The sequence below is a fragment of the Taudactylus pleione genome, unplaced genomic scaffold (assembly GCF_031769625.1).
Source record: "Taudactylus pleione unplaced genomic scaffold, aTauple2 ptg000550l, whole genome shotgun sequence".
Lineage (NCBI taxonomy): Eukaryota > Metazoa > Chordata > Amphibia > Anura > Myobatrachidae > Taudactylus > Taudactylus pleione.
This window is the reverse complement of record NW_028284952.1, coordinates 1585001-1610000: the sequence shown is the minus strand read 5'-3', so window position 1 is coordinate 1610000 and position 25000 is coordinate 1585001. Positions and strand designations below refer to the sequence as shown.

General features: G+C 36.9%; 7 non-coding genes and 94 pseudogenes across 7 annotated transcripts in view; all 101 read right to left on the bottom strand.

The window, feature by feature from the left end:
- Window positions 1-36, bottom strand: part of LOC148489127 (5S ribosomal RNA) — a 119-nt pseudogene extending 83 nt beyond the window's left edge.
- A 350-nt stretch (window positions 37-386) lies between these two features.
- LOC148489126 (5S ribosomal RNA) lies at window positions 387-505 on the bottom strand (annotated as a pseudogene).
- Window positions 506-621: 116 nt separating this feature from the next.
- LOC148489125 (5S ribosomal RNA) lies at window positions 622-740 on the bottom strand. Its single transcript, XR_015870886.1, has one exon. It is a non-coding gene; the product is annotated as a 5S ribosomal RNA (ribosomal RNA).
- A 116-nt stretch (window positions 741-856) lies between these two features.
- On the bottom strand, window positions 857-975 carry LOC148489124 (5S ribosomal RNA; annotated as a pseudogene).
- Window positions 976-1311: 336 nt separating this feature from the next.
- LOC148489123 (5S ribosomal RNA) lies at window positions 1312-1430 on the bottom strand (annotated as a pseudogene).
- Window positions 1431-1546: 116 nt separating this feature from the next.
- Window positions 1547-1665, bottom strand: LOC148489122 (5S ribosomal RNA; annotated as a pseudogene).
- A 116-nt stretch (window positions 1666-1781) lies between these two features.
- Window positions 1782-1900, bottom strand: LOC148489121 (5S ribosomal RNA; annotated as a pseudogene).
- Window positions 1901-2016: 116 nt separating this feature from the next.
- On the bottom strand, window positions 2017-2135 carry LOC148489120 (5S ribosomal RNA; annotated as a pseudogene).
- A 115-nt stretch (window positions 2136-2250) lies between these two features.
- On the bottom strand, window positions 2251-2368 carry LOC148489119 (5S ribosomal RNA; annotated as a pseudogene).
- Window positions 2369-2484: 116 nt separating this feature from the next.
- LOC148489118 (5S ribosomal RNA) lies at window positions 2485-2602 on the bottom strand (annotated as a pseudogene).
- A 116-nt stretch (window positions 2603-2718) lies between these two features.
- LOC148489117 (5S ribosomal RNA) lies at window positions 2719-2837 on the bottom strand (annotated as a pseudogene).
- Window positions 2838-2954: 117 nt separating this feature from the next.
- LOC148489116 (5S ribosomal RNA) lies at window positions 2955-3073 on the bottom strand (annotated as a pseudogene).
- A 115-nt stretch (window positions 3074-3188) lies between these two features.
- LOC148489115 (5S ribosomal RNA) lies at window positions 3189-3307 on the bottom strand (annotated as a pseudogene).
- Window positions 3308-3423: 116 nt separating this feature from the next.
- Window positions 3424-3542, bottom strand: LOC148489114 (5S ribosomal RNA). Its single transcript, XR_015870736.1, has one exon. It is a non-coding gene; the product is annotated as a 5S ribosomal RNA (ribosomal RNA).
- Window positions 3543-3657: 115 nt separating this feature from the next.
- On the bottom strand, window positions 3658-3776 carry LOC148489113 (5S ribosomal RNA; annotated as a pseudogene).
- Window positions 3777-3891: 115 nt separating this feature from the next.
- On the bottom strand, window positions 3892-4010 carry LOC148489112 (5S ribosomal RNA; annotated as a pseudogene).
- A 116-nt stretch (window positions 4011-4126) lies between these two features.
- On the bottom strand, window positions 4127-4245 carry LOC148489111 (5S ribosomal RNA; annotated as a pseudogene).
- A 336-nt stretch (window positions 4246-4581) lies between these two features.
- On the bottom strand, window positions 4582-4700 carry LOC148489110 (5S ribosomal RNA; annotated as a pseudogene).
- A 116-nt stretch (window positions 4701-4816) lies between these two features.
- LOC148489109 (5S ribosomal RNA) lies at window positions 4817-4935 on the bottom strand (annotated as a pseudogene).
- A 116-nt stretch (window positions 4936-5051) lies between these two features.
- LOC148489108 (5S ribosomal RNA) lies at window positions 5052-5170 on the bottom strand (annotated as a pseudogene).
- Window positions 5171-5286: 116 nt separating this feature from the next.
- On the bottom strand, window positions 5287-5405 carry LOC148489107 (5S ribosomal RNA; annotated as a pseudogene).
- A 115-nt stretch (window positions 5406-5520) lies between these two features.
- Window positions 5521-5638, bottom strand: LOC148489106 (5S ribosomal RNA; annotated as a pseudogene).
- A 116-nt stretch (window positions 5639-5754) lies between these two features.
- On the bottom strand, window positions 5755-5873 carry LOC148489105 (5S ribosomal RNA; annotated as a pseudogene).
- A 116-nt stretch (window positions 5874-5989) lies between these two features.
- Window positions 5990-6107, bottom strand: LOC148489104 (5S ribosomal RNA; annotated as a pseudogene).
- A 116-nt stretch (window positions 6108-6223) lies between these two features.
- LOC148489103 (5S ribosomal RNA) lies at window positions 6224-6342 on the bottom strand (annotated as a pseudogene).
- A 117-nt stretch (window positions 6343-6459) lies between these two features.
- On the bottom strand, window positions 6460-6578 carry LOC148489102 (5S ribosomal RNA; annotated as a pseudogene).
- Window positions 6579-6694: 116 nt separating this feature from the next.
- LOC148489101 (5S ribosomal RNA) lies at window positions 6695-6813 on the bottom strand (annotated as a pseudogene).
- Window positions 6814-6930: 117 nt separating this feature from the next.
- Window positions 6931-7049, bottom strand: LOC148489100 (5S ribosomal RNA; annotated as a pseudogene).
- A 115-nt stretch (window positions 7050-7164) lies between these two features.
- Window positions 7165-7283, bottom strand: LOC148489099 (5S ribosomal RNA; annotated as a pseudogene).
- Window positions 7284-7399: 116 nt separating this feature from the next.
- Window positions 7400-7518, bottom strand: LOC148489098 (5S ribosomal RNA; annotated as a pseudogene).
- A 115-nt stretch (window positions 7519-7633) lies between these two features.
- LOC148489097 (5S ribosomal RNA) lies at window positions 7634-7752 on the bottom strand (annotated as a pseudogene).
- Window positions 7753-7867: 115 nt separating this feature from the next.
- LOC148489096 (5S ribosomal RNA) lies at window positions 7868-7985 on the bottom strand (annotated as a pseudogene).
- A 116-nt stretch (window positions 7986-8101) lies between these two features.
- Window positions 8102-8220, bottom strand: LOC148489095 (5S ribosomal RNA; annotated as a pseudogene).
- Window positions 8221-8336: 116 nt separating this feature from the next.
- LOC148489094 (5S ribosomal RNA) lies at window positions 8337-8455 on the bottom strand (annotated as a pseudogene).
- Window positions 8456-8571: 116 nt separating this feature from the next.
- Window positions 8572-8690, bottom strand: LOC148489093 (5S ribosomal RNA; annotated as a pseudogene).
- Window positions 8691-8807: 117 nt separating this feature from the next.
- On the bottom strand, window positions 8808-8926 carry LOC148489092 (5S ribosomal RNA; annotated as a pseudogene).
- A 116-nt stretch (window positions 8927-9042) lies between these two features.
- Window positions 9043-9161, bottom strand: LOC148489091 (5S ribosomal RNA; annotated as a pseudogene).
- Window positions 9162-9277: 116 nt separating this feature from the next.
- On the bottom strand, window positions 9278-9396 carry LOC148489090 (5S ribosomal RNA; annotated as a pseudogene).
- A 351-nt stretch (window positions 9397-9747) lies between these two features.
- On the bottom strand, window positions 9748-9866 carry LOC148489089 (5S ribosomal RNA; annotated as a pseudogene).
- A 116-nt stretch (window positions 9867-9982) lies between these two features.
- Window positions 9983-10101, bottom strand: LOC148489088 (5S ribosomal RNA; annotated as a pseudogene).
- A 116-nt stretch (window positions 10102-10217) lies between these two features.
- Window positions 10218-10336, bottom strand: LOC148489087 (5S ribosomal RNA; annotated as a pseudogene).
- A 116-nt stretch (window positions 10337-10452) lies between these two features.
- Window positions 10453-10571, bottom strand: LOC148489086 (5S ribosomal RNA; annotated as a pseudogene).
- Window positions 10572-10907: 336 nt separating this feature from the next.
- On the bottom strand, window positions 10908-11026 carry LOC148489085 (5S ribosomal RNA; annotated as a pseudogene).
- Window positions 11027-11142: 116 nt separating this feature from the next.
- LOC148489084 (5S ribosomal RNA) lies at window positions 11143-11261 on the bottom strand (annotated as a pseudogene).
- A 116-nt stretch (window positions 11262-11377) lies between these two features.
- On the bottom strand, window positions 11378-11496 carry LOC148489083 (5S ribosomal RNA; annotated as a pseudogene).
- Window positions 11497-11612: 116 nt separating this feature from the next.
- Window positions 11613-11731, bottom strand: LOC148489082 (5S ribosomal RNA; annotated as a pseudogene).
- A 115-nt stretch (window positions 11732-11846) lies between these two features.
- Window positions 11847-11964, bottom strand: LOC148489081 (5S ribosomal RNA; annotated as a pseudogene).
- A 116-nt stretch (window positions 11965-12080) lies between these two features.
- On the bottom strand, window positions 12081-12199 carry LOC148489080 (5S ribosomal RNA; annotated as a pseudogene).
- Window positions 12200-12315: 116 nt separating this feature from the next.
- LOC148489079 (5S ribosomal RNA) lies at window positions 12316-12433 on the bottom strand (annotated as a pseudogene).
- A 116-nt stretch (window positions 12434-12549) lies between these two features.
- Window positions 12550-12668, bottom strand: LOC148489078 (5S ribosomal RNA; annotated as a pseudogene).
- Window positions 12669-12785: 117 nt separating this feature from the next.
- On the bottom strand, window positions 12786-12904 carry LOC148489077 (5S ribosomal RNA; annotated as a pseudogene).
- A 115-nt stretch (window positions 12905-13019) lies between these two features.
- Window positions 13020-13138, bottom strand: LOC148489076 (5S ribosomal RNA; annotated as a pseudogene).
- A 116-nt stretch (window positions 13139-13254) lies between these two features.
- On the bottom strand, window positions 13255-13373 carry LOC148489075 (5S ribosomal RNA; annotated as a pseudogene).
- Window positions 13374-13488: 115 nt separating this feature from the next.
- LOC148489074 (5S ribosomal RNA) lies at window positions 13489-13607 on the bottom strand (annotated as a pseudogene).
- A 115-nt stretch (window positions 13608-13722) lies between these two features.
- Window positions 13723-13840, bottom strand: LOC148489073 (5S ribosomal RNA; annotated as a pseudogene).
- Window positions 13841-13956: 116 nt separating this feature from the next.
- On the bottom strand, window positions 13957-14075 carry LOC148489072 (5S ribosomal RNA; annotated as a pseudogene).
- A 116-nt stretch (window positions 14076-14191) lies between these two features.
- On the bottom strand, window positions 14192-14310 carry LOC148489071 (5S ribosomal RNA; annotated as a pseudogene).
- A 116-nt stretch (window positions 14311-14426) lies between these two features.
- On the bottom strand, window positions 14427-14545 carry LOC148489070 (5S ribosomal RNA; annotated as a pseudogene).
- Window positions 14546-14662: 117 nt separating this feature from the next.
- Window positions 14663-14781, bottom strand: LOC148489069 (5S ribosomal RNA; annotated as a pseudogene).
- A 115-nt stretch (window positions 14782-14896) lies between these two features.
- LOC148489068 (5S ribosomal RNA) lies at window positions 14897-15015 on the bottom strand (annotated as a pseudogene).
- A 116-nt stretch (window positions 15016-15131) lies between these two features.
- On the bottom strand, window positions 15132-15250 carry LOC148489067 (5S ribosomal RNA). Its single transcript, XR_015870734.1, has one exon. It is a non-coding gene; the product is annotated as a 5S ribosomal RNA (ribosomal RNA).
- Window positions 15251-15365: 115 nt separating this feature from the next.
- Window positions 15366-15484, bottom strand: LOC148489066 (5S ribosomal RNA; annotated as a pseudogene).
- Window positions 15485-15600: 116 nt separating this feature from the next.
- LOC148489065 (5S ribosomal RNA) lies at window positions 15601-15719 on the bottom strand (annotated as a pseudogene).
- A 351-nt stretch (window positions 15720-16070) lies between these two features.
- Window positions 16071-16189, bottom strand: LOC148489064 (5S ribosomal RNA; annotated as a pseudogene).
- A 116-nt stretch (window positions 16190-16305) lies between these two features.
- LOC148489063 (5S ribosomal RNA) lies at window positions 16306-16424 on the bottom strand (annotated as a pseudogene).
- A 116-nt stretch (window positions 16425-16540) lies between these two features.
- Window positions 16541-16659, bottom strand: LOC148489062 (5S ribosomal RNA; annotated as a pseudogene).
- Window positions 16660-16775: 116 nt separating this feature from the next.
- Window positions 16776-16894, bottom strand: LOC148489061 (5S ribosomal RNA). Its single transcript, XR_015870884.1, has one exon. It is a non-coding gene; the product is annotated as a 5S ribosomal RNA (ribosomal RNA).
- A 117-nt stretch (window positions 16895-17011) lies between these two features.
- On the bottom strand, window positions 17012-17130 carry LOC148489060 (5S ribosomal RNA; annotated as a pseudogene).
- Window positions 17131-17245: 115 nt separating this feature from the next.
- Window positions 17246-17364, bottom strand: LOC148489059 (5S ribosomal RNA; annotated as a pseudogene).
- A 116-nt stretch (window positions 17365-17480) lies between these two features.
- LOC148489058 (5S ribosomal RNA) lies at window positions 17481-17599 on the bottom strand (annotated as a pseudogene).
- Window positions 17600-17716: 117 nt separating this feature from the next.
- LOC148489057 (5S ribosomal RNA) lies at window positions 17717-17835 on the bottom strand (annotated as a pseudogene).
- Window positions 17836-17950: 115 nt separating this feature from the next.
- Window positions 17951-18069, bottom strand: LOC148489056 (5S ribosomal RNA; annotated as a pseudogene).
- Window positions 18070-18185: 116 nt separating this feature from the next.
- Window positions 18186-18304, bottom strand: LOC148489055 (5S ribosomal RNA; annotated as a pseudogene).
- Window positions 18305-18419: 115 nt separating this feature from the next.
- LOC148489054 (5S ribosomal RNA) lies at window positions 18420-18538 on the bottom strand (annotated as a pseudogene).
- A 115-nt stretch (window positions 18539-18653) lies between these two features.
- On the bottom strand, window positions 18654-18771 carry LOC148489053 (5S ribosomal RNA; annotated as a pseudogene).
- Window positions 18772-18887: 116 nt separating this feature from the next.
- LOC148489052 (5S ribosomal RNA) lies at window positions 18888-19006 on the bottom strand (annotated as a pseudogene).
- Window positions 19007-19122: 116 nt separating this feature from the next.
- On the bottom strand, window positions 19123-19241 carry LOC148489051 (5S ribosomal RNA; annotated as a pseudogene).
- Window positions 19242-19357: 116 nt separating this feature from the next.
- On the bottom strand, window positions 19358-19476 carry LOC148489050 (5S ribosomal RNA; annotated as a pseudogene).
- A 117-nt stretch (window positions 19477-19593) lies between these two features.
- Window positions 19594-19712, bottom strand: LOC148489049 (5S ribosomal RNA; annotated as a pseudogene).
- A 115-nt stretch (window positions 19713-19827) lies between these two features.
- LOC148489048 (5S ribosomal RNA) lies at window positions 19828-19946 on the bottom strand (annotated as a pseudogene).
- Window positions 19947-20062: 116 nt separating this feature from the next.
- Window positions 20063-20181, bottom strand: LOC148489047 (5S ribosomal RNA). The gene has a single exon (XR_015870731.1). It is a non-coding gene; the product is annotated as a 5S ribosomal RNA (ribosomal RNA).
- A 115-nt stretch (window positions 20182-20296) lies between these two features.
- LOC148489046 (5S ribosomal RNA) lies at window positions 20297-20415 on the bottom strand (annotated as a pseudogene).
- A 116-nt stretch (window positions 20416-20531) lies between these two features.
- LOC148489045 (5S ribosomal RNA) lies at window positions 20532-20650 on the bottom strand (annotated as a pseudogene).
- Window positions 20651-21000: 350 nt separating this feature from the next.
- On the bottom strand, window positions 21001-21119 carry LOC148489044 (5S ribosomal RNA; annotated as a pseudogene).
- A 116-nt stretch (window positions 21120-21235) lies between these two features.
- On the bottom strand, window positions 21236-21354 carry LOC148489043 (5S ribosomal RNA; annotated as a pseudogene).
- Window positions 21355-21470: 116 nt separating this feature from the next.
- Window positions 21471-21589, bottom strand: LOC148489042 (5S ribosomal RNA; annotated as a pseudogene).
- A 116-nt stretch (window positions 21590-21705) lies between these two features.
- On the bottom strand, window positions 21706-21824 carry LOC148489041 (5S ribosomal RNA). The gene has a single exon (XR_015870882.1). It is a non-coding gene; the product is annotated as a 5S ribosomal RNA (ribosomal RNA).
- Window positions 21825-21940: 116 nt separating this feature from the next.
- On the bottom strand, window positions 21941-22059 carry LOC148489040 (5S ribosomal RNA; annotated as a pseudogene).
- Window positions 22060-22174: 115 nt separating this feature from the next.
- On the bottom strand, window positions 22175-22293 carry LOC148489039 (5S ribosomal RNA; annotated as a pseudogene).
- A 116-nt stretch (window positions 22294-22409) lies between these two features.
- On the bottom strand, window positions 22410-22528 carry LOC148489038 (5S ribosomal RNA; annotated as a pseudogene).
- A 117-nt stretch (window positions 22529-22645) lies between these two features.
- On the bottom strand, window positions 22646-22764 carry LOC148489037 (5S ribosomal RNA; annotated as a pseudogene).
- Window positions 22765-22879: 115 nt separating this feature from the next.
- LOC148489036 (5S ribosomal RNA) lies at window positions 22880-22998 on the bottom strand (annotated as a pseudogene).
- A 116-nt stretch (window positions 22999-23114) lies between these two features.
- Window positions 23115-23233, bottom strand: LOC148489035 (5S ribosomal RNA; annotated as a pseudogene).
- A 115-nt stretch (window positions 23234-23348) lies between these two features.
- LOC148489034 (5S ribosomal RNA) lies at window positions 23349-23467 on the bottom strand (annotated as a pseudogene).
- Window positions 23468-23582: 115 nt separating this feature from the next.
- On the bottom strand, window positions 23583-23700 carry LOC148489033 (5S ribosomal RNA; annotated as a pseudogene).
- Window positions 23701-23816: 116 nt separating this feature from the next.
- LOC148489032 (5S ribosomal RNA) lies at window positions 23817-23935 on the bottom strand (annotated as a pseudogene).
- Window positions 23936-24051: 116 nt separating this feature from the next.
- LOC148489031 (5S ribosomal RNA) lies at window positions 24052-24170 on the bottom strand (annotated as a pseudogene).
- Window positions 24171-24286: 116 nt separating this feature from the next.
- On the bottom strand, window positions 24287-24405 carry LOC148489030 (5S ribosomal RNA; annotated as a pseudogene).
- Window positions 24406-24522: 117 nt separating this feature from the next.
- On the bottom strand, window positions 24523-24641 carry LOC148489029 (5S ribosomal RNA; annotated as a pseudogene).
- Window positions 24642-24756: 115 nt separating this feature from the next.
- On the bottom strand, window positions 24757-24875 carry LOC148489028 (5S ribosomal RNA; annotated as a pseudogene).
- Window positions 24876-24991: 116 nt separating this feature from the next.
- LOC148489027 (5S ribosomal RNA) overlaps window positions 24992-25000 on the bottom strand; it is a 119-nt gene continuing 110 nt past the window's right edge. The window contains exon 1 of the ribosomal RNA XR_015870730.1: window positions 24992-25000. This exon is cut by the window's right edge and continues 110 nt beyond it. This is a non-coding gene — a ribosomal RNA (5S ribosomal RNA).

Genomic DNA, 25000 nt, shown 5'->3' with positions numbered 1-25000 from the left:
GAGATTGGGCATGTCCAGTGTGGTTTGGCTGTAGGTGTTTAAAAGCATTAACTTTAGACCTCTATTACTTCTTAACTCAAGTAAATTCATTGATAAGTTGAAAAAATTAAATGTAAAATGTAATAGAAAAGAATGTTATGGCAGTATAAAATTACCTACAGCATCTGGTATTCCCAGGTGGTCTCCCATCCAAGTACTTACCAGGCCCAACACTGCATAGCTTCCAAAATCAGACAAGAATGGGCATGTCCACTGTGGTTTGGCTGGAAGTGCTCAAAAACATTAACTTTAGACCTCATTTACTTCTTAACTCAAGTAAATTCAATGATAAGTTGAAAAATGAAATGTAAAATGTAATAGAAAAGAATGTTATGGCAGTATAAAATTACCTACAGCTCCTGGTATTCCCAGGAGGTCTCCTATCCAAGTACTAACCAGGCCCAACACTGCATAGCTTCCAAGATCAGACGAGATTGGGCATGTCCAGTGTGGTTTGGCTGTAGGTGCTCAAAAACATTAACTTTAGACCTCTATTACTTCTTAACTCAAGAAAATTCATTGATAAGTTGAAGAAATTAAATGTAAAATGTAATAGAAAAGAATGTTATGGCAGTATAAAATTACCTACAGCACCTGGTATTCCCAGGTGGTCTCCCATCCAAGTACTAACCAGGCCCAACACTGCATAGCTTCCAAGATCAGACGAGATTGGGCATGTCCAGTGTGGTTTGACTGTAGGTGCTCAAAAGCATTAAATTTAGACCTCTATTACTTCTTAACTCAAGTAAATTCATTGAAAAGTTGAAAAAATGTAATGTAAAATGTAATAGAAAATAATGTTATGGCTATATAAAATTACCTACAGCACCTGGTATTCCCTGGTGGTTTCTGATCCAAGTACTAACCAGGCCCAACACTGCATAGCTTCCAAGATCAAACGAGATTGGGCATGTCCAGTGTGGTTTGGCTGTAGGTGCTCAAAAGCATTAACTTTAGACTTCTATTACTTCTTAACTCAAGTAAATTCATTGATAAGTTGAAAAAATTTAATGTAAAATGTAATAGAAAAGACTGTTATGGCAGTATAAAATTACCTACAGCACCTGGGATTCCTAGGTGGTTTCCCATCCAAGTACTAACCAGGCCCAACACTGCATAGCTTCCAAGATCAGACGAGATTGGGCGGGCTGTAGGTGCTCAAAAACATTAACTTTAGACCTCTTTTACTTCTTTACTCAAGTAAATTCATTGATAAGTTGAAAAAACTAAATGTAAAATGTAATAGAAAAGAATGTTATGGCTGCATAAAATTACCTACTGCACCTGGTATTCCAAGGTGGTCTCCCATCCAAGTACTAACCAGGCCCACCACTGCATAGCTACCAAGTTCAGAGGAGATTGGTTATGTCCAGTGTGGATTGGCTGTAGGTGCTCAAAAGCATTAACTTTAGACCTCTATTACTTCTTAACTCACGGAAATTCATTGATAAGTTGAAAAAATTAAATGTAAAATGTAATAGAAAAGAATGTTATGCCAGTATAAAATTACCTACAGCACCTGGTATTCCCAGGTGGTCTCCCATCCAAGTACTAACCAGGCCCAACACTGCATAGCTTTCAAGATCAGACGAGATTGGGCATGTCCAGTGTGGTTTGGCTGTAGGTGCTCAAAAACATTAACTTTAGACCTCTTTTACTTCTTAACTCAAGTAAATTCATTGATAAGTTGAAAAAATTAAATGTAAAATGTAATAAAAAAGAATGTTATGGCTGTCTAAAATTACCTACAGGACCTGGAATTCCCAGGTGGTCTCCCATCCAAGTACAAACCAGGCCCAACACTGCATAGCTTCCAAGATCAGACGAGATTGGGCATGTCCAGTGTGGTTTGGCTGTAGGTGCTCAAAAACATTAACTTTAGACCTCTATTACTTCTTAACTCAAGTAAATTCATTAATAAGTTGAAAAAATTAAATGTAAAATGTAATAGAAAAGAAAGTTATTGCAGTATAAAATTACCTACAGCACCTGGTATTTCCAGGTGGTCTCCCATCCAAGTACTAACCAGGCCCAACACTGTATAGTTTCCAAGTTCAGACGAGATTGGGCATGTCCAGTGTGGTTTGGCTGTAGGTGCTCAAAAACATTAACTTTAGACCTCTTTTACTTCTTAACTCAAGTAAATTCAATGATAAGTTGAAAAATGAAATGTAAAATGTAATAGAAAAGAATGTTATGGCAGCATAAAATTACCTACAACTCCTGGTATTCCCAGGTGGTCTCCCATACAAGTACTAACCATCCCAACACTGCATAGCTTCCAAGATCAGATGAGATTGGGCATGTCCAGTGTGGTTTGGCTGTAGGCGCTCAAAAACATTAACTTTAGACCTCTTTTACTTCTTAACTCAAGTAAATTCATTGATAAGTTGAAAAAATGTAATGTAAAATGTAATAGAAAAGAATGTTATGGCTATATAAAATTACCTACAGCACCTGGTATTCCCAGGTGGTCTCCAGTCCAAGTACTAACCAGGCCCAACACTGCATAGCTTCAAGATCAGATGAGATTGTGCATGTCCAGTGTGGTTTGACTGTAGGTGCTCAAAAACATTAACTTTAGACATCTTTTACTTCTTAACTCAAGTAAATTCATTGATAAGTTGAAAAAATTAAATGTAAAATATAATAGAAAAGAATGTTATTGCATTTTAAAATTACCTACAGCACCTGGTATTCCCAGGTTGTCTACCATTCAAGTACTAACCAGGCCCAACACTGCATAGCTTCCAAGATCAGACGAGATTGGGCATGTCCAGTGTGGTTTGGCTGTAGGCACTCAAAAAATTTAACTTTAGACCTTATTTACTTCTTAACTCAAGTAAATTCATTGATAAGTTGTAAAAAATGTAATGTAAAATGTAATAGATAACAATGTTATGGCTATATAAAGTTACCTACAGCACCTGGTATTCCCAGGTGGTCTCCCATCCAAGTACTAACCAGGCCCAACACTGCATAGCTTCCAAGATCTGACGAGATTGGGCATGTCCTGTGTGGATTGGCTGTAGGTGCTCAAAAACATTAACTTTAGACCTCTTTTACTTCTTAACTCAAGTAAATTCAATGAAAAGTTGAAAAATTAAATGTAAAATGTAATAGAAAAGAATGTTATGGCAGTAGAAAATTACCTACAGCTCCTGGTATTCCCAGGTGGTCTCCCATCCAAGTACTAACCAGGCCCAACACTGCATAGTTTCCAAGATCAGACGAGATTGGGCATGTCCACTGTGGTTGGGCTGTAGATGCTCAAAAACATTAACTTTAGACCTCTATTACTTCTTAACTCAAGTAAATTCATTGATAAGTTGAAAAAATTAAATTTAAAATGTAATAGAAATGAATGTTATGGCAGTAAAAAATTACCTACAGCACCTGGTATTCCCAGGTGGTCTCCCATCCAAGTACTAACCAGGCCCAACACTGCATAGCTTCCAAGATCAGACGAGATTGGGCATGTCCAGTGCGGTTTGACTGTAGGTGCTCAAAAACATTAACTTTAGACATCTTTTACTTCTTAACTCAAGTAAATTCATTGATAAGTTGAAAAAATTAAATTAAAATTTAATAGAAAAGAATGTTATGGCAGTATAAAATTACCTACAGCACCTGGTATTCCCAGGTGGTCTCCCATTCAAGTACTAACCATGCCCAAAACTGCATAGCTTCCAAGATCAGACGAGATTGGGCATGTCCAGTGTGGTTTGGCTGTAGGTGCTCAAAAACATTAACTTTAGACCTCTTTTACTTCTTAACTCAAGTAAATTCAATGATAAGTTGAAAAATGAAATGTAAAATGTAATAGAAAAGAATGTTATGGCAGCATAAAATTACCTACAGCACCTGGTATTCCCAGGTGGTCTCCCATCCAAGTACTAACCAGGCCCAACACTGCATAGCTTCCAAGATCAGACGAGATTGGGCATGTCCAATGTGGTTTGACTGTAGGTGCTCAAAAGCATTAAATTTAGACCTCTATTACTTCTTAACTCAAGTAAATTCATTGAAAAGTTGAAAAAATGTAATGTAAAATGTAATAGAAAATAATGTTATGGCTATATAAAATTACCTACAGCACCTGGTATTCCCAGGTGGTTTCTGATCCAAGTACTAACCAGGCCCAACACTGCATAGCTTCCAAGATCAAACGAGATTGGGCATGTCCAGTGTGGTTTGGCTGTAGGTGCTCAAAAGCATTAACTTTAGACCTCTATTACTTCTTAACTCAAGTAAATTCATTGATAAGTTGAAAAAATTTAATTTAAAATGTAATAGAAAAGACTGTTATGGCAGTATATAATTACCTACAGCACCTGGGATTCCTAGGTGGTTTCCCATCCAAGTACTAACCAGGCCCAACACTGCATAGCTTCCAAGATCAGACGAGATTGGGCGGGCTGTAGGTGCTCAAAAACATTAACTTTAGACCTCTTTTACTTCTTTACTCAAGTAAATTCATTGATAAGTTGAAAAAACTAAATGTAAAATGTAATAGAAAAGAATGTTATGGCTGCATAAAATTACCTACTGCACCTGGTATTCCAAGGTGGTCTCCCATCCAAGTACTAACCAGGCCCACCACTGCATAGCTACCAAGTTCAGAGGAGATTGGTTATGTCCAGTGTGGATTGGCTGTAGGTGCTCAAAAGCATTAACTTTAGACCTCTATTACTTCTTAACTCACGGAAATTCATTGATAAGTTGAAAAAATTAAATGTAAAATGTAATAGAAAAGAATGTTATGCCAGTATAAAATTACCTACAGCACCTGGTATTCCCAGGTGGTCTCCCATCCAAGTACTAACCAGGCCCAACACTGCATAGCTTTCAAGATCAGACGAGATTGGGCATGTCCAGTGTGGTTTGGCTGTAGGTGCTCAAAAACATTAACTTTAGACCTCTTTTACTTCTTAACTCAAGTAAATTCATTGATAAGTTGAAAAAATTAAATGTAAAATGTAATAAAAAAGAATGTTATGGCTGTCTAAAATTACCTACAGGACCTGGAATTCCCAGGTGGTCTCCCATCCAAGTACAAACCAGGCCCAACACTGCATAGCTTCCAAGATCAGACGAGATTGGGCATGTCCAGTGTGGTTTGGCTGTAGGTGCTCAAAAGCATTAAATTTAGACCTCTATTACTTCTTAACTCAAGTAAATTCATTAATAAGTTGAAAAAATTAAATGTAAAATGTAATAGAAAAGAATGTTATTGCAGTATAAAATTACCTACAGCACCTGGTATTTCCAGGTGGTCTCCCATCCAAGTACTAACCAGGCCCAACACTGTATAGTTTCCAAGTTCAGACGAGATTGGGCATGTCCAGTGTGGTTTGGCTGTAGGTGCTCAAAAACATTAACTTTAGACCTCTTTTACTTCTTAACTCAAGTAAATTCAATGATAAGTTGAAAAATGAAATGTAAAATGTAATAGAAAAGAATGTTATGGCAGCATAAAATTACCTACAACTCCTGGTATTCCCAGGTGGTCTCCCATACAAGTACTAACCATCCCAACACTGCATAGCTTCCAAGATCAGATGAGATTGGGCATGTCCAGTGTGGTTTGGCTGTAGGCTCTCAAAAACATTAACTTTAGACCTCTTTTACTTCTTAACTCAAGTAAATTCATTGATAAGTTGAAAAAATTTAATGTAAAATGTAATAGAAAAGAATGTTATGGCTATATAAAATTACCTACAGCACCTGGTATTCCCAGGTGGTCTCCAGTCCAAGTACTAACCAGGCCCAACACTGCATAGCTTCCAAGATCAGACGAGATTGGGCATGTCCAGTGTGGTTTGGCTGTAGGTGCTCAAAAGCATTAACTTTAGACCTCTATTACTTCTTAACTCAAGTAAATTCATTGATAAGTTGAAAAAATTAAATGTAAAAAGTAATAGAAAAGACTGTTATGGCAGTATAAAATTACCTACAGCACCTGGGATTCCTAGGTGGTCTCCCATCCAAGTACTAACCAGGCCCAACACTGCATAGCTTCAAGATCAGATGAGATTGGGCATGTCCAGTGTGGTTTGACTGTAGGTGCTCAAAAACATTAACTTTAGACATCTTTTACTTCTTAACTCAAGTAAATTCATTGATAAGTTGAAAAAATTAAATGTAAAATATAATAGAAAAGAATGTTATTGCATTTTAAAATTACCTACAGCACCTGGTATTCCCAGGTTGTCTACCATTCAAGTACTAACCAGGCCCAACACTGCATAGCTTCCAAGATCAGACGAGATTGGGCATGTCCAGTGTGGTTTGGCTGTAGGCACTCAAAAAATTTAACTTTAGACCTTATTTACTTCTTAACTCAAGTTAATTCATTGATAAGTTGTAAAAAATGTAATGTAAAATGTAATAGATAACAATGTTATGGCTATATAAAGTTACCTACAGCACCTGGTATTCCCAGGTGGTCTCCCATCCAAGTACTAACCAGGCCCAACACTGCATAGCTTCCAAGATCTGACGAGATTGGGCATGTCCTGTGTGGTTTGGCTGTAGGTGCTCAAAAACATTAACTTTAGACCTCTTTTACTTCTTAACTCAAGTAAATTCATTGATAAGTTGAAAAAATTAAATGTAAAATATAATAGAAAAGAATGTTATTGCATTTTAAAATTACCTACAGCACCTGGTATTCCCAGGTTGTCTACCATTCAAGTACTAACCAGGCCCAACACTGCATAGCTTCCAAGATCAGACGAGATTGGGCATGTCCAGTGTGGTTTGGCTGTAGGCACTCAAAAAATTTAACTTTAGACCTTATTTACTTCTTAACTCAAGTTAATTCATTGATAAGTTGTAAAAAATGTAATGTAAAATGTAATAGATAACAATGTTATGGCTATATAAAGTTACCTACAGCACCTGGTATTCCCAGGTGGTCTCCCATCCAAGTACTAACCAGGCCCAACACTGCATAGCTTCCAAGATCTGACGAGATTGGGCATGTCCTGTGTGGTTTGGCTGTAGGTGCTCAAAAACATTAACTTTAGACCTCTTTTACTTCTTAACTCAAGTAAATTCAATGAAAAGTTGAAAAATTAAATGTAAAATGTAATAGAAAAGAATGTTATGGCAGTAGAAAATTACCTACAGCTCCTGGTATTCCCAGGTGGTCTCCCATCCAAGTACTAACCAGGCCCAACACTGCATAGTTTCCAAGATCAGACGAGATTGGGCATGTCCACTGTGGTTGGGCTGTAGATGCTCAAAAACATTAACTTTAGACCTCTATTACTTCTTAACTCAAGTAAATTCATTGATAAGTTGAAAAAATTAAATTTAAAATGTAATAGAAATGAATGTTATGGCAGTAAAAAATTACCTACAGCACCTGGTATTCCCAGGTGGTCTCCCATCCAAGTACCAACCAGGCCCAACACTGCATAGCTTCCAAGATCAGACGAGATTGGGCATGTCCAGTGCGGTTTGACTGTAGGTGCTCAAAAACATTAACTTTAGACATCTTTTACTTCTTAACTCAAGTAAATTCATTGATAAGTTGAAAAAATTAAATTAAAATTTAATAGAAAAGAATGTTATGGCAGTATAAAATTACCTACAGCACCTGGTATTCCCAGGTGGTCTCCCATTCAAGTACTAACCATGCCCAAAACTGCATAGCTTCCAAGATCAGACAAGATTGGGCATGTCCAGTGTGGTTTGGCTGTAGGTGCTCAAAAACATTAACTTTAGACATCTTTTACTTCTTAACTCAAGTAAATTCAATGATAAGTTGAAAAATGAAATGTAAAATGTAATAGAAAAGAATGTTATGGCAGCATAAAATTACCTACAACTCCTGGTATTCCCAGGTGGTCTCCCATACAAGTACTAACCATCCCAACACTGCATAGCTTCCAAGATCAGATGAGATTGGGCATGTCCAGTGTGGTTTGGCTGTAGGCGCTCAAAAACATTAACTTTAGACCTCTTTTACTTCTTAACTCAAGTAAATTCATTGATAAGTTGAAAAAATGTAATGTAAAATGTAATAGAAAAGAATGTTATGGCTATATAAAATTACCTACAGCACCTGGTATTCCCAGGTGGTCTCCAGTCCAAGTACTAACCAGGCCCAACACTGCATAGCTTCCAAGATCAGACGAGATTGGGCATGTCCAGTGTGGTTTGGCTGTAGGTGCTCAAAAGCATTAACTTTAGACCTCTATTACTTCTTAACTCAAGTAAATTCATTGATAAGTTGAAAAAATTAAATGTAAAAAGTAATAGAAAAGACTGTTATGGCAGTATAAAATTACCTACAGCACCTGGGATTCCTAGGTGGTCTCCCATCCAAGTACTAACCAGGCCCAACACTGCATAGCTTCCAAGATCAGATGAGATTGGGCATGTCCAGTGTGGTTTGACTGTAGGTGCTCAAAAACATTAACTTTAGACATCTTTTACTTCTTAACTCAAGTAAATTCATTGATAAGTTGAAAAAATTAAATGTAAAATATAATAGAAAAGAATGTTATTGCATTTTAAAATTACCTACAGCACCTGGTATTCCCAGTTTGTCTACCATTCAAGTACTAACCAGGCCCAACACTGCATAGCTTCCAAGATCAGACGAGATTGGGCATGTCCAGTGTGGTTTGGCTGTAGGCACTCAAAAAATTTAACTTTAGACCTTATTTACTTCTTAACTCAAGTAAATTCATTGATAAGTTGTAAAAAATGTAATGTAAAATGTAATAGATAACAATGTTATGGCTATATAAAATTACCTACAGCACCTGGTATTCCCAGGTGGTCTCCCATCCAAGTACTAACCAGGCCCAACACTGCATAGTTTCCAAGATCAGACGAGATTGGGCATGTCCACTGTGGTTGGGCTGTAGATGCTCAAAAACATTAACTTTAGACCTCTATTACTTCTTAACTCAAGTAAATTCATTGATAAGTTGAAAAAATTAAATTTACAATGTAATAGAAATGAATGTTATGGCAGTAAAAAATTACCTACAGCACCTGGTATTCCCAGGTGGTCTCCCATTCAAGTACTAACCATGCCCAAAACTGCATAGCTTCCAAGATCAGACGAGATTGGGCATGTCCAGTGTGGTTTGGCTGTAGGCGCTCAAAAACATTAACTTTAGACCTCTTTTACTTTTTAACTCAAGAAAATTCATTGATAAGTTGAAAAAATGTAATGTAAAATGTAATAGAAAACAATGTTTTGGCTAAATAAAATTACCTACAGCACCTGGTATTCCCAGGTGGTCTCACGTCCAAGTACTAACCAGGCCCAACACTGCATAGCTTCCAAGATCAGACGAGATTGGGCATGTCCAGTGTGGTTTGGCTGTAGGTGCTCAAAAACATTAACTTTAGACCTCTTTTACTTCTTAACTCAAGTAAATTCATTGATAAGTTGAAAAAATGAAATGTAAAATGTAATAGAAAAGAATGTTTTGGCTGTCTAAAATTACCTATAGCTCCTGGTATTCCCAGGTGGTCTCCCATCCAAGTACAAACCAGACCCAACACTGCATAGCTTCCAAGATCAGACGAGATTGTGCAAGTCCACTGTGGTTTGGCTGTATGTGCTCAAAAGCATTAAATTTAGACCGCTATTACTTCTTAACACAAGTAAATTCATTGATAAGTTGAAAAAATTATATGTAAAATGTAATAGAAAAGAATGTTATGGCAGTATAAAATTACCTACAGCACCTGGGTTTCCAAGGTAGTCTCCCATCCAATTACTAACCAGTCCCAACACTGCATAGCTTCCAAGATCAGATGAGATTGGGCATGTCCAGTGTGGTTTGGCTGTAGGTGCTCAAAAACATTAACTTTAGACCTCTATTACTTCTTAACTCAAGTAAATTCATTGATAAGTTGAAAAAATTAAATGTAAAATGTAATAGAAAAGACTGTTATGGCAGTATAAAATTACCTACAGCACCTGGGATTCCTAGGTGGTCTCCCATCTTAGTACTAACCAGGTCCAACACTGCATAGCTTCCAAGATCAGACAAGCTTGGGCATGTCCAGTGTAGTTTGGCTGTAGGTGCTCAAAAACATTAACTTTAGACCTCTTTTACTTCTTAACTCAAGTAAATTCATTGATAAGTTGAAAAATTTAAATGTAAAATGTAATAGAAAAGAATGTTATGGCTGCATAAAATTACATACAGCACCTGGTATTCCTAGGTGGTCTCCCATCCAAGTACTAACCAGGCCCAACACTGCATAGCTTCCAAGATCAGACAAGATTGGGCATGTCCAGTGTGGTTTGACTGTAGGTGCTCAAAAGCATTAAATTTAGACCTCTATTACTTCTTAACTCAAGTAAATTCATTGAAAAGTTGAAAAAATGTAATGTAAAATGTAATAGAAAATAATGTTATGGCTATATAAAATTACCTACAGCACCTGGTATTCCCAGGTGGTTTCTGATCCAAGTACTAACCAGGCCCAACACTGCATAGCTTCCAAGATCAAACGAGATTGGGCATGTCCAGTGTGGTTTGGCTGTAGGTGCTCAAAAGCATTAACTTTAGACCTCTATTACTTCTTAACTCAAGTAAATTCATTGATAAGTTGAAAAAATTTAATGTAAAATGTAATAGAAAAGATGGTAATGGCAGTATATAATTACCTACAGCACCTGGGATTCCTAGGTGGTTTCCCATCCAAGTACTAACCAGGCCCAACACTGCATAGCTTCCAAGATCAGACGAGATTGGGCGGGCTGTAGGTGCTCAAAAACATTAACTTTAGACCTCTTTTACTTCTTTACTCAAGTAAATTCATTGATAAGTTGAAAAAACTAAATGTAAAATGTAATAGAAAAGAATGTTATGGCTGCATAAAATTACCTACTGCACCTGGTATTCCAAGGTGGTCTCCCATCCAAGTACTAACCAGGCCCACCACTGCATAGCTACCAAGTTCAGAGGAGATTGGTTATGTCCAGTGTGGATTGGCTGTAGGTGCTCAAAAGCCTTAACTTTAGACCTCTATTACTTCTTAACTCACGGAAATTCATTGATAAGTTGAAAAAATTAAATGTAAAATGTAATAGAAAAGAATGTTATGCCAGTATAAAATTACCTACAGCACCTGGTATTCCCAGGTGGTCTCCCATCCAAGTACTAACCAGGCCCAACACTGCATAGCTTTCAAGATCAGACGAGATTGGGCATGTCCAGTGTGGTTTGGCTGTAGGTGCTCAAAAACATTAACTTTAGACCTCTTTTACTTCTTAACTCAAGTAAATTCATTGATAAGTTGAAAAAATTAAATGTAAAATGTAATAAAAAAGAATGTTATGGCTGTCTAAAATTACCTACAGGACCTGGAATTCCCAGGTGGTCTCCCATCCAAGTACAAACCAGGCCCAACACTGCACAGCTTCCAAGATCAGACGAGATTGGGCATGTCCAGTGTGGTTTGGCTGTAGGTGCTCAAAAGCATTAAATTTAGACCTCTATTACTTCTTAACTCAAGTAAATTCATTAATAAGTTGAAAAAATTAAATATAAAATGTAATAGAAAAGAATGTTATTGCAGTATAAAATTACCTACAGCACCTGGTATTTCCAGGTGGTCTCCCATCCAAGTACTAACCAGGCCCAACACTGTATAGTTTCCAAGTTCAGACGAGATTGGGCATGTCCAGTGTGGTTTGGCTGTAGGTGCTCAAAAACATTAACTTTAGACCTCTTTTACTTCTTAACTCAAGTAAATTCAATGATAAGTTGAAAAATGAAATGTAAAATGTAATAGAAAAGAATGTTATGGCAGCATAAAATTACCTACAACTCCTGGTATTCCCAGGTGGTCTCCCATACAAGTACTAACCATCCCAACACTGCATAGCTTCCAAGATCAGATGAGATTGGGCATGTCCAGTGTGGTTTGGCTGTAGGCGCTCAAAAACATTAACTTTAGACCTCTTTTACTTCTTAACTCAAGTAAATTCATTGATAAGTTGAAAAAATTTAATGTAAAATGTAATAGAAAAGAATGTTATGGCTATATAAAATTACCTACAGCACCTGGTATTCCCAGGTGGTCTCCAGTCCAAGTACTAACCAGGCCCAACACTGCATAGCTTCCAAGATCAGACGAGATTGGGCATGTCCAGTGTGGTTTGGCTGTAGGTGCTCAAAAGCATTAACTTTAGACCTCTATTACTTCTTAACTCAAGTAAATTCATTGATAAGTTGAAAAAATTAAATGTAAAAAGTAATAGAAAAGACTGTTATGGCAGTATAAAATTACCTACAGCACCTGGGATTCCTAGGTGGTCTCCCAGCCAAGTACTAACCAGGCCCAACACTGCATAGCTTCAAGATCAGATGAGATTGGGCATGTCCAGTGTGGTTTGACTGTAGGTGCTCAAAAACATTAACTTTAGACATCTTTTACTTCTTAACTCAAGTAAATTCATTGATAAGTTGAAAAAATTAAATGTAAAATATAATAGAAAAGAATGTTATTGCATTTTAAAATTACCTACAGCACCTGGTATTCCCAGGTTGTCTACCATTCAAGTACTAACCAGGCCCAACACTGCATAGCTTCCAAGATCAGACGAGATTGGGCATGTCCAGTGTGGTTTGGCTGTAGGCACTCAAAAAATTTAACTTTAGACCTTATTTACTTCTTAACTCAAGTAAATTCATTGATAAGTTGTAAAAAATGTAATGTAAAATGTAATAGATAACAATGTTATGGCTATATAAAGTTACCTACAGCACCTGGTATTCCCAGGTGGTCTCCCATCCAAGTACTAACCAGGCCCAACACTGCATAGCTTCCAAGATCTGACGAGATTGGGCATGTCCTGTGTGGTTTGGCTGTAGGTGCTCAAAAACATTAACTTTAGACCTCTTTTACTTCTTAACTCAAGTAAATTCAATGAAAAGTTGAAAAATTAAATGTAAAATGTAATAGAAAAGAATGTTATGGCAGTAGAAAATTACCTACAGCTCCTGGTATTCCCAGGTGGTCTCCCATCCAAGTACTAACCAGGCCCAACACTGCATAGTTTCCAAGATCAGACGAGATTGGGCATGTCCACTGTGGTTGGGCTGTAGATGCTCAAAAACATTAACTTTAGACCTCTATTACTTCTTAACTCAAGTAAATTCATTGATAAGTTGAAAAAATTAAATTTAAAATGTAATAGAAATGAATGTTATGGCAGTAAAAAATTACCTACAGCACCTGGTATTCCCAGGTGGTCTCCCATCCAAGTACCAACCAGGCCCAACACTGCATAGCTTCCAAGATCAGACGAGATTGGGCATGTCCAGTGCGGTTTGACTGTAGGTGCTCAAAAACATTAACTTTAGACATCTTTTACTTCTTAACTCAAGTAAATTCATTGATAAGTTGAAAAAATTAAATTAAAATTTAATAGAAAAGAATGTTATGGCAGTATAAAATTACCTACAGCACCTGGTATTCCCAGGTGGTCTCCCATTCAAGTACTAACCATGCCCAAAACTGCATAGCTTCCAAGATCAGACAAGATTGGGCATGTCCAGTGTGGTTTGGCTGTAGGTGCTCAAAAACATTAACTTTAGACATCTTTTACTTCTTAACTCAAGTAAATTCAATGATAAGTTGAAAAATGAAATGTAAAATGTAATAGAAAAGAATGTTATGGCAGCATAAAATTACCTACAACTCCTGGTATTCCCAGGTGGTCTCCCATACAAGTACTAACCATCCCAACACTGCATAGCTTCCAAGATCAGATGAGATTGGGCATGTCCAGTGTGGTTTGGCTGTAGGCGCTCAAAAACATTAACTTTAGACCTCTTTTACTTCTTAACTCAAGTAAATTCATTGATAAGTTGAAAAAATATAATGTAAAATGTAATAGAAAAGAATGTTATGGCTATATAAAATTACCTACAGCACCTGGTATTCCCAGGTGGTCTCCAGTCCAAGTACTAACCAGGCCCAACACTGCATAGCTTCCAAGATCAGACGAGATTGGGCATGTCCAGTGTGGTTTGGCTGTAGGTGCTCAAAAGCATTAACTTTAGACCTCTATTACTTCTTAACTCAAGTAAATTCATTGATAAGTTGAAAAAATTAAATGTAAAAAGTAATAGAAAAGAATGTTATGGCAGTATAAAATTACCTACAGCACCTGGGATTCCTAGGTGGTCTCCCATCCAAGTACTAACCAGGCCCAACACTGCATAGCTTCCAAGATCAGATGAGATTGGGCATGTCCAGTGTGGTTTGACTGTAGGTGCTCAAAAACATTAACTTTAGACATCTTTTACTTCTTAACTCAAGTAAATTCATTGATAAGTTGAAAAAATTAAATGTAAAATATAATAGAAAAGAATGTTATTGCATTTTAAAATTACCTACAGCACCTGGTATTCCCAGTTTGTCTACCATTCAAGTACTAACCAGGCCCAACACTGCATAGCTTCCAAGATCAGACGAGATTGGGCATGTCCAGTGTGGTTTGGCTGTAGGCACTCAAAAAATTTAACTTTAGACCTTATTTACTTCTTAACTCAAGTAAATTCATTGATAAGTTGTAAAAAATGTAATGTAAAATGTAATAGATAACAATGTTATGGCTATATAAAATTACCTACAGCACCTGGTATTCCCAGGTGGTCTCCCATCCAAGTACTAACCAGGCCCAACACTGCATAGCTTCCAAGATCTGACGAGATTGGGCATGTCCTGTGTGGTTTGGCTGTAGGTGCTCAAAAACATTAACTTTAGACCTCTTTTACTTCTTAACTCAAGTAAATTCAATGAAAAGTTGAAAAATTAAATGTAAAATGTAATAGAAAAGAATGTTATGGCAGTAGAAAATTACCTACAGCTCCTGGTATTCCCAGGTGGTCTCCCATCCAAGTACTAACCAGGCCCAACATTGCATAGTTTCCAAGATCAGACGAGATTGGGCATGTCCACTGTGGTTGGGCTGTAGATGCTCAAAAACATTAACTTTAGACCTCTATTACTTCTTAACTCAAGTAAATTCATTGATAAGTTGAAAAAATTAAATTTACAATGTAATAGAAATGAATGTTATGGCAGTAAAAAATTACCTACAGCACCTGGTATTCCCAGGTGGTCTCCCATCCAAGTACTAACCAGGCCCAACACTGCATAGCTTCCAAGATCAGACGAGATTGGGCATGTCCAGTGCGGTTTGACTGTAGGTGCTCAAAAACATTAACTTTAGACATCTTTTACATCTTAACTCAAGTAAATTCATTGATAAGTTGAAAAAATTAAATTAAAATTTAATAGAAAAGAATGTTATGGCAGTATAAAATTACCTACAGCACCTGGTATTCCCAGGTGGTCTCCCATTCAAGTACTAACCATGCCCAAAACTGCATAGCTTCCAAGATCAGACGAGATTGGGCATGTCCAGTGTGGTTTGGCTGTAGGCGCTCAAAAACATTAACTTTAGACCTCTTTTACTTTTTAACTCAAGAAAATTCATTGATAAGTTGAAAAAATGTAATGTAAAATGTAATAGAAAACAATGTTTTGGCTAAATAAAATTACCTACAGCACCTGGTATTCCCAGGTGGTCTCACGTCCAAGTACTAACCAGGCCCAACACTGCATAGCTTCCAAGATCAGACGAGATTGGGCATGTCCAGTGTGGTTTGGCTGTAGGTGCTCAAAAACATTAACTTTAGACCTCTTTTACTTCTTAACTCAAGTAAATTCATTGATAAGTTGAAAAAATGAAATGTAAAATGTAATAGAAAAGAATGTTTTGGCTGTCTAAAATTACCTATAGCTCCTGGTATTCCCAGGTGGTCTCCCATCCAAGTACAAACCAGACCCAACACTGCATAGCTTCCAAGATCAGACGAGATTGTGCAAGTCCACTGTGGTTTGGCTGTATGTGCTCAAAAGCATTAAATTTAGACCGCTATTACTTCTTAACACAAGTAAATTCATTGATAAGTTGAAAAAATTATATGTAAAATGTAATAGAAAAGAATGTTATGGCAGTATAAAATTACCTACAGCACCTGGGTTTCCAAGGTAGTCTCCCATCCAATTACTAACCAGTCCCAACACTGCATAGCTTCCAAGATCAGATGAGATTGGGCATGTCCAGTGTGGTTTGGCTGTAGGTGCTCAAAAACATTAACTTTAGACCTCTATTACTTCTTAACTCAAGTAAATTCATTGATAAGTTGAAAAAATTAAATGTAAAATGTAATAGAAAAGACTGTTATGGCAGTATAAAATTACCTACAGCACCTGGGATTCCTAGGTGGTCTCCCATCTTAGTACTAACCAGGTCCAACACTGCATAGCTTCCAAGATCAGACGAGCTTGGGCATGTCCAGTGTGGTTTGGCTGTAGGTGCTCAAAAACATTAACTTTAGACCTCTTTTACTTCTTAACTCAAGTAAATTCATTGATAAGTTGAAAAATTTAAATGTAAAATGTAATAGAAAAGAATGTTATGGCTGCATAAAATTACATACAGCACCTGGTATTCCTAGGTGGTCTCCCATCCAAGTACTAACCAGGCCCAACACTGCATAGCTTCCAAGATCAGACAAGATTGGGCATGTCCAGTGTGGTTTGGCTGTAGGTGCTCAAAAATATTAACTTTAGACCTCTATTACTTCTTAACTCAAGTAAATTCATTGATAAGTTGAAAAAATTAAATGTAAAATGTATTAGAAAAGAATGTTATGGCAATATAAAATTACCTACAGCACCTGGTATTCCCAGGTGGTCTCCCATCCAAGTACTAACCAGGCCCAACACTGCATAGCTTCCAAGATCAGACGAGATTGGGCATGTCCAGTGTGGTTTGACTGTAGGTGCTCAAAAACATTAACTTTAGACATCTTTTACTTCTTAACTCAAGTAAATTCATTGATAAGTTAAAAAAATGTAATGTAAAATGTAATTAAAAAAAAATGTTATGGCTATATAAAATTACCTACAGCACCTGGTATTCCCAGGTGGTCTCCAGTCCAAGTACTAACCAGGCCCAACACTGCATAGCTTCCAAGATCAGACGAGATTGGGCATGTCCAGTGTGGTTTGGCTGTAGGTGCTTAAAAGCATTAACTTTAGACCTCTATTACTTCTTAACTCAAGTAAATTCATTGATAAGTTGAAAAAATTAAATGTTAAAGGAATAGAAAAGACTGTTATGGCAGTATAAAAATACCTACAGCACCTGGGAATCCTAGGTGGTCTCCCATCCAAGTACTAACCAGGCCCAACACTGCATAGCTTCCAAGATAAGATGAGATTGGGCATGTCCAGTGTGGTTTGACTGTAGGTGCTCAAAAACATTAACTTTAGACATCTTTTACTTCTTAACTCAAGTAAATTCATTGATAAGTTGAAAAAATTAAATGTAAAATATAATAGAAAAGAATGTTATTGCATTTTAAAATTACCTACAGCACCTGGTATTCCCAGGTTGTCTACCATTCAAGTACTAACCAGGCCCAACACTGCATAGCTTCCAAGATCAGACGAGATTGGGCATGTCCAGTGTGGTTTGGCTGTAGGCACTCAAAAAATTTAACTTTAGACCTTATTTACTTCTTAACTCAAGTAAATTCATTGATAAGTTGTAAAAAATGTAATGTAAAATGTAATAGATAACAATGTTATGGCTATATAAAATTACCTACAGCACCTGGTATTCCCAGGTGGTCTCCCATCCAAGTACTAACCAGGCCCAACACTGCATAGCTTCCAAGATCTGACGAGATTGGGCATGTCCTGTGTGGTTTGGCTGTAGGTGCTCAAAAACATTAACTTTAGACCTCTTTTACTTCTTAACTCAAGTAAATTCAATGAAAAGTTGAAAAATTAAATGTAAAATGTAATAGAAAAGAATGTTATGGCAGTAGAAAATTACCTACAGCTCCTGGTATTCCCAGGTGGTCTCCCATCCAAGTACTAACCATGCCCAACACTGCATAGTTTCCAAGATCAGACGAGATTGGGCATGTCCACTGTGGTTGGGCTGTAGATGCTCAAAAACATTAACTTTAGACCTCTATTACTTCTTAACTCAAGTAAATTCATTGATAAGTTGAAAAAATTAAATTTAAAATGTAATAGAAATGAATGTTATGGCAGTAAAAAATTACCTACAGCACCTGGTATTCCCAGGTGGTCTCCCATCCAAGTACTAACCATGCCCAACACTGCATAGCTTCCAAGATCAGACGAGATTGGGCATGTCCAGTGCGGTTTGACTGTAGGTGCTCAAAAACATTAACTTTAGACATCTTTTACTTCTTAACTCAAGTAAATTCATTGATAAGTTGAAAAAATTAAATTAAAATTTAATAGAAAAGAATGTTATGGCAGTATAAAATTACCTACAGCACCTGGTATTCCCAGGTGGTCTCCCATTCAAGTACTAACCATGCCCAAAACTGCATAGCTTCCAAGATCAGACAAGATTGGGCATGTCCAGTGTGGTTTGGCTGTAGGTGCTCAAAAACATTAACTTTAGACCTCTTTTACTTCTTAACTCAAGTAAATTCAATGATAAGTTGAAAAATGAAATGTAAAATGTAATAGAAAAGAATGTTATGGCAGCATAAAATTACCTACAACTCCTGGTATTCCCAGGTGGTCTCCCATACAAGTACTAACCATCCCAACACTGCATAGCTTCCAAGATCAGATGAGATTGGGCATGTCCAGTGTGGTTTGGCTGTAGGCGCTCAAAAACATTAACTTTAGACCTCTTTTACTTCTTAACTCAAGTAAATTCATTGATAAGTTGAAAAAATGTAATGTAAAATGTAATAGAAAAGAATGTTATGGCTATATAAAATTACCTACAGCACCTGGTATTCCCAGGTGGTCTCCAGTCCAAGTACTAACCAGGCCCAACACTGCATAGCTTCCAAGATCAGACGAGATTGGGCATGTCCAGTGTGGTTTGGCTGTAGGTGCTCAAAAGCATTAACTTTAGACCTCTATTACTTCTTAACTCAAGTAAATTCATTGATAAGTTGAAAAAATTAAATGTAAAAAGTAATAGAAAAGACTGTTATGGCAGTATAAAATTACCTACAGCACCTGGGATTCCTAGGTGGTCTCCCATCCAAGTACTAACCAGGCCCAACACTGCATAGCTTCCAAGATCAGATGAGATTGGGCATGTCCAGTGTGGTTTGACTGTAGGTGCTCAAAAACATTAACTTTAGACATCTTTTACTTCTTAACTCAAGTAAATTCATTGATAAGTTGAAAAAATTAAATGTAAAATATAATAGAAAAGAATGTTATTGCATTTTAAAATTACCTACAGCACCTGGTATTCCAAGGTTGTCTACCATTCAAGTACTAACCAGGCCCAACACTGCATAGCTTCCCAGATCAGACGAGATTGGGCATGTCCAGTGTGGTTTGGCTGTAGGCACTCAAAAAAATTAACTTTAGACCTTATTTACTTCTTAACTCAAATAAATTCATTGATAAGTTGTAAAAAATGTAATGTAAAATGTAATAGATAACAATTTTATGGCTATATAAAATTACCTACAGCACCTGGTATTCCCAGGTGGTCTCCCATCCAAGTACTAACCAGGCCCAACACTGCATAGCTTCCAAGATCTGACGAGATTGGGCATGTCCTGTGTGGTTTGGCTGTAGGTGCTCAAAAACATTAACTTTAGACCTCTTTTACTTCTTAACTCAAGTAAATTCAATGAAAAGTTGAAAAATTAAATGTAAAATGTAATAGAAAAGAATGTTATGGCAGTAGAAAATTACCTACAGCTCCTGGTATTCCCAGGTGGTCTCCCATCCAAGTACTAACCAGGCCCAACACTGCATAGTTTCCAAGATCAGACGAGATTGGGCATGTCCACTGTGGTTGGGCTGTAGATGCTCAAAAACATTAACTTTAGACCTCTATTACTTCTTAACTCAAGTAAATTCATTGATAAGTTGAAAAAATTAAATTTAAAATGTAATAGAAATGAATGTTATGGCAGTAAAAAATTACCTACAGCACCTGGTATTCCCAGGTGGTCTCCCATCCAAGTACTAACCAGGCCCAACACTGCATAGCTTCCAAGATCAGACGAGATTGGGCATGTCCAGTGCGGTTTGACTGTAGGTGCTCAAAAACATTAACTTTAGACATCTTTTACTTCTTAACTCAAGTAAATTCATTGATAAGTTGAAAAAATTAAATTAAAATTTAATAGAAAAGAATGTTATGGCAGTATAAAATTACCTACAGCACCTGGTATTCCCAGGTGGTCTCCCATTCAAGTACTAACCATGCCCAAAACTGCATAGCTTCCAAGATCAGACGAGATTGGGCATGTCCAGTGTGGTTTGGCTGTAGGCGCTCAAAAACATTAACTTTAGACCTCTTTTACTTTTTAACTCAAGAAAATTCATTGATAAGTTGAAAAAATGTAATGTAAAATGTAATAGAAAACAATGTTTTGGCTAAATAAAATTACCTACAGCACCTGGTATTCCCAGGTGGTCTCACGTCCAAGTACTAACCAGGACCAACACTGCATAGCTTCCAAGATCAGACGAGATTGGGCATGTCCAGTGTGGTTTGGCTGTAGGTGCTCAAAAACATTAACTTTAGACCTCTTTTACTTCTTAACTCAAGTAAATTCATTGATAAGTTGAAAAAATGAAATGTAAAATGTAATAGAAAAGAATGTTTTGGCTGTCTAAAATACCTATAGCTCCTGGTATTCCCAGGTGGTCTCCCATCCAAGTTCAAACCAGACCCAACACTGCATAGCTTCCAAGATCAGATGAGATTGGGCAAGTCCACTGTGGTTTGGCTGTATGTGCTCAAAAGCATTAAATTTAGACCGCTATTACTTCTTAACACAAGTAAATTCATTGATAAGTTGAAAAAATTATATGTAAAATGTAATAGAAAAGAATGTTATGGCAGTATAAAATTACCTACAGCACCTGGGTTTCCAAGGTAGTCTCCCATCCAATTACTAACCAGTCCCAACACTGCATAGCTTCCAAGATCAGATGAGATTGGGCATGTCCAGTGTGGTTTGGCTGTAGGTGCTCAAAAACATTAACTTTAGACCTCTATTACTTCTTAACTCAAGTAAATTCATTGATAAGTTGAAAAAATTAAATGTAAAATGTAATAGAAAAGACTGTTATGGCAGTATAAAATTACCTACAGCACCTGGGATTCCTAGGTGGTCTCCCATCTTAGTACTAACCAGGTCCAACACTGCATAGCTTCCAAGATCAGACGAGCTTGGGCATGTCCAGTGTGGTTTGGCTGTAGGTGCTCAAAAACATTAACTTTAGACCTCTTTTACTTCTTAACTCAAGTAAATTCATTGATAAGTTGAAAAATTTAAATGTAAAATGTAATAGAAAAGAATGTTATGGCTGCATAAAATTACATACAGCACCTGGTATTCCTAGGTGGTCTCCCATCCAAGTACTAACCAGGCCCAACACTGCATAGCTTCCAAGATCAGACAAGATTGGGCATGTCCAGTGTGGTTTGGCTGTAGGTGCTCAAAAATATTAACTTTAGACCTCTATTACTTCTTAACTCAAGTAAATTCATTGATAAGTTGAAAAAATTAAATGTAAAATGTATTAGAAAAGAATGTTATGGCAATATAAAATTACCTACAGCACCTGGTATTCCCAGGTGGTCTCCCATCCAAGTACTAACCAGGCCCAACACTGCATAGCTTCCAAGATCAGACGAGATTGGGCATGTCCAGTGTGGTTTGACTGTAGGTGCTCAAAAACATTAACTTTAGACATCTTTTACTTCTTAACTCAAGTAAATTCATTGATAAGTTAAAAAAATGTAATGTAAAATGTAATAAAAAAGAATGTTATGGCTATATAAAATTACCTACAGCACCTGGTATTCCCAGGTGGTCTCCAGTCCAAGTACTAACCAGGCCCAACACTGCATAGCTTCCAAGATCAGACGAGATTGGGCATGTCCAGTGTGGTTTGGCTGTAGGTGCTTAAAAGCATTAACTTTAGACCTCTATTACTTCTTAACTCAAGTAAATTCATTGATAAGTTGAAAAAATTAAATGTTAAAGGAATAGAAAAGACTGTTATGGCAGTATAAAATTACCTACAGCACCTGGGAATCCTAGGTGGTCTCCCATCCAAGTACTAACCAGGCCCAACACTGCATAGCTTCCAAGATAAGATGAGATTGGGCATGTCCAGTGTGGTTTGACTGTAGGTGCTCAAAAACATTAACTTTAGACATCTTTTACTTCTTAACTCAAGTAAATTCATTGATAAGTTGAAAAAATTAAATGTAAAATATAATAGAAAAGAATGTTATTGCATTTTAAAATTACCTACAGCACCTGGTATTCCCAGGTTGTCTACCATTCAAGTACTAACCAGGCCCAACACTGCATAGCTTCCAAGATCAGACGAGATTGGGCATGTCCAGTGTGGTTTGGCTGTAGGCACTCAAAAAATTTAACTTTAGACCTTATTTACTTCTTAACTCAAGTAAATTCATTGATAAGTTGTAAAAAATGTAATGTAAAATGTAATAGATAACAATGTTATGGCTATATAAAATTACCTACAGCACCTGGTATTCCCAGGTGGTCTCCCATCCAAGTACTAACCAGGCCCAACACTGCATAGCTTCCAAGATCTGACGAGATTGGGCATGTCCTGTGTGGTTTGGCTGTAGGTGCTCAAAAACATTAACTTTAGACCTCTTTTACTTCTTAACTCAAGTAAATTCAATGAAAAGTTGAAAAATTAAATGTAAAATGTAATAGAAAAGAATGTTATGGCAGTAGAAAATTACCTACAGCTCCTGGTATTCCCAGGTGGTCTCCCATCCAAGTACTAACCAGGCCCAACACTGCATAGTTTCCAAGATCAGACGAGATTGGGCATGTCCACTGTGGTTGGGCTGTAGATGCTCAAAAACATTAACTTTAGACCTCTATTACTTCTTAACTCAAGTAAATTCATTGATAAGTTGAAAAAATTAAATTTAAAATGTAATAGAAATGAATGTTATGGCAGTAAAAAATTACCTACAGCACCTGGTATTCCCAGGTGGTCTCCCATCCAAGTACTAACCATGCCCAACACTGCATAGCTTCCAAGATCAGACGAGATTGGGCATGTCCAGTGCGGTTTGACTGTAGGTGCTCAAAAACATTAACTTTAGACATCTTTTACTTCTTAACTCAAGTAAATTCATTGATAAGTTGAAAAAATTAAATTAAAATTTAATAGAAAAGAATGTTATGGCAGTATAAAATTACCTACAGCACCTGGTATTCCCAGGTGGTCTCCCATTCAAGTACTAACCATGCCCAAAACTGCATAGCTTCCAAGATCAGACGAGATTGGGCATGTCCAGTGTGGTTTGGCTGTAGGTGCTCAAAAACATTAACTTTAGACCTCTTTTACATCTTAACTCAAGTAAATTCAATGATAAGTTGAAAAATGAAATGTAAAATGTAATAGAAAAGAATGTTATGGCAGCATAAAATTACCTACAACTCCTGGTATTCCCAGGTGGTCTCCCATACAAGTACTAACCATCCCAACACTGCATAGCTTCCAAGATCAGATGAGATTGGGCATGTCCAGTGTGGTTTGGCTGTAGGCGCTCAAAAATATTAACTTTAGACCTCTTTTACTTCTTAACTCAAGTAAATTCATTGATAAGTTGAAAAAATGTAATGTAAAATGTAATAGAAAAGAATGTTATGGCTATATAAAATTACCTACAGCCCCTGGTATTCCCAGGTGGTCTCCAGTCCAAGTACTAACCAGGCCCAACACTGCATAGCTTCCAAGATCAGACGAGATTGGGCATGTCCAGTGTGGTTTGGCTGTAGGTGCTCAAAAGCATTAACTTTAGACCTCTATTACTTCTTAACTCAAGTAAATTCATTGATAAGTTGAAAAAATTAAATGTAAAAAGTAATAGAAAAGACTGTTATGGCAGTATAAAATTACCTACAGCACCTGGGATTCCTAGGTGGTCTCCCATCCAAGTACTAACCAGGCCCAACACTGCATAGCTTCCAAGATCAGATGAGATTGGGCATGTCCAGTGTGGTTTGACTGTAGGTTCTCAAAAACATTAACTTTAGACATCTTTTACTTCTTAACTCAAGTAAATTCATTGATAAGTTGAAAAAATTAAATGTAAAATATAATAGAAAAGAATGTTATTGCATTTTAAAATTACCTACAGCACCTGGTATTCCCAGGTTGTCTACCATTCAAGTACTAACCAGGCCCAACACTGCATAGTTTCCCAGATCAGACGAGATTGGGCATGTCCGGTGTGGTTTGGCTGTAGGCACTCAAAAAAATTAACTTTAGACCTTATTTACTTCTTAACTCAAGTAAATTCATTGATAAGTTGTAAAAAATGTAATGTAAAATGTAATAGATAACAATTTTATGGCTATATAAAATTACCTACAGCACCTGGTATTCCCAGGTGGTCTCCCATCCAAGTACTAACCAGGCCCAACACTGCATAGCTTCCAAGATCTGACGAGATTGGGCATGTCCTGTGTGGTTTGGCTGTAGGTGCTCAAAAACATTAACTTTAGACCTCTTTTACTTCTTAACTCAAGTAAATTCAATGAAAAGTTGAAAAATTAAATGTAAAATGTAATAGAAAAGAATGTTATGGCAGTAGAAAATTACCTACAGCTCCTGGTATTCCCAGGTGGTCTCCCATCCAAGTACTAACCAGGCCCAACACTGCATAGTTTCCAAGATCAGACGAGATTGGGCATGTCCACTGTGGTTGGGCTGTAGATGCTCAAAAACATTAACTTTAGACCTCTATTACTTCTTAACTCAAGTAAATTCATTGATAAGTTGAAAAAATTAAATTTAAAATGTAATAGAAATGAATGTTATGGCAGTAAAAAATTACCTACAG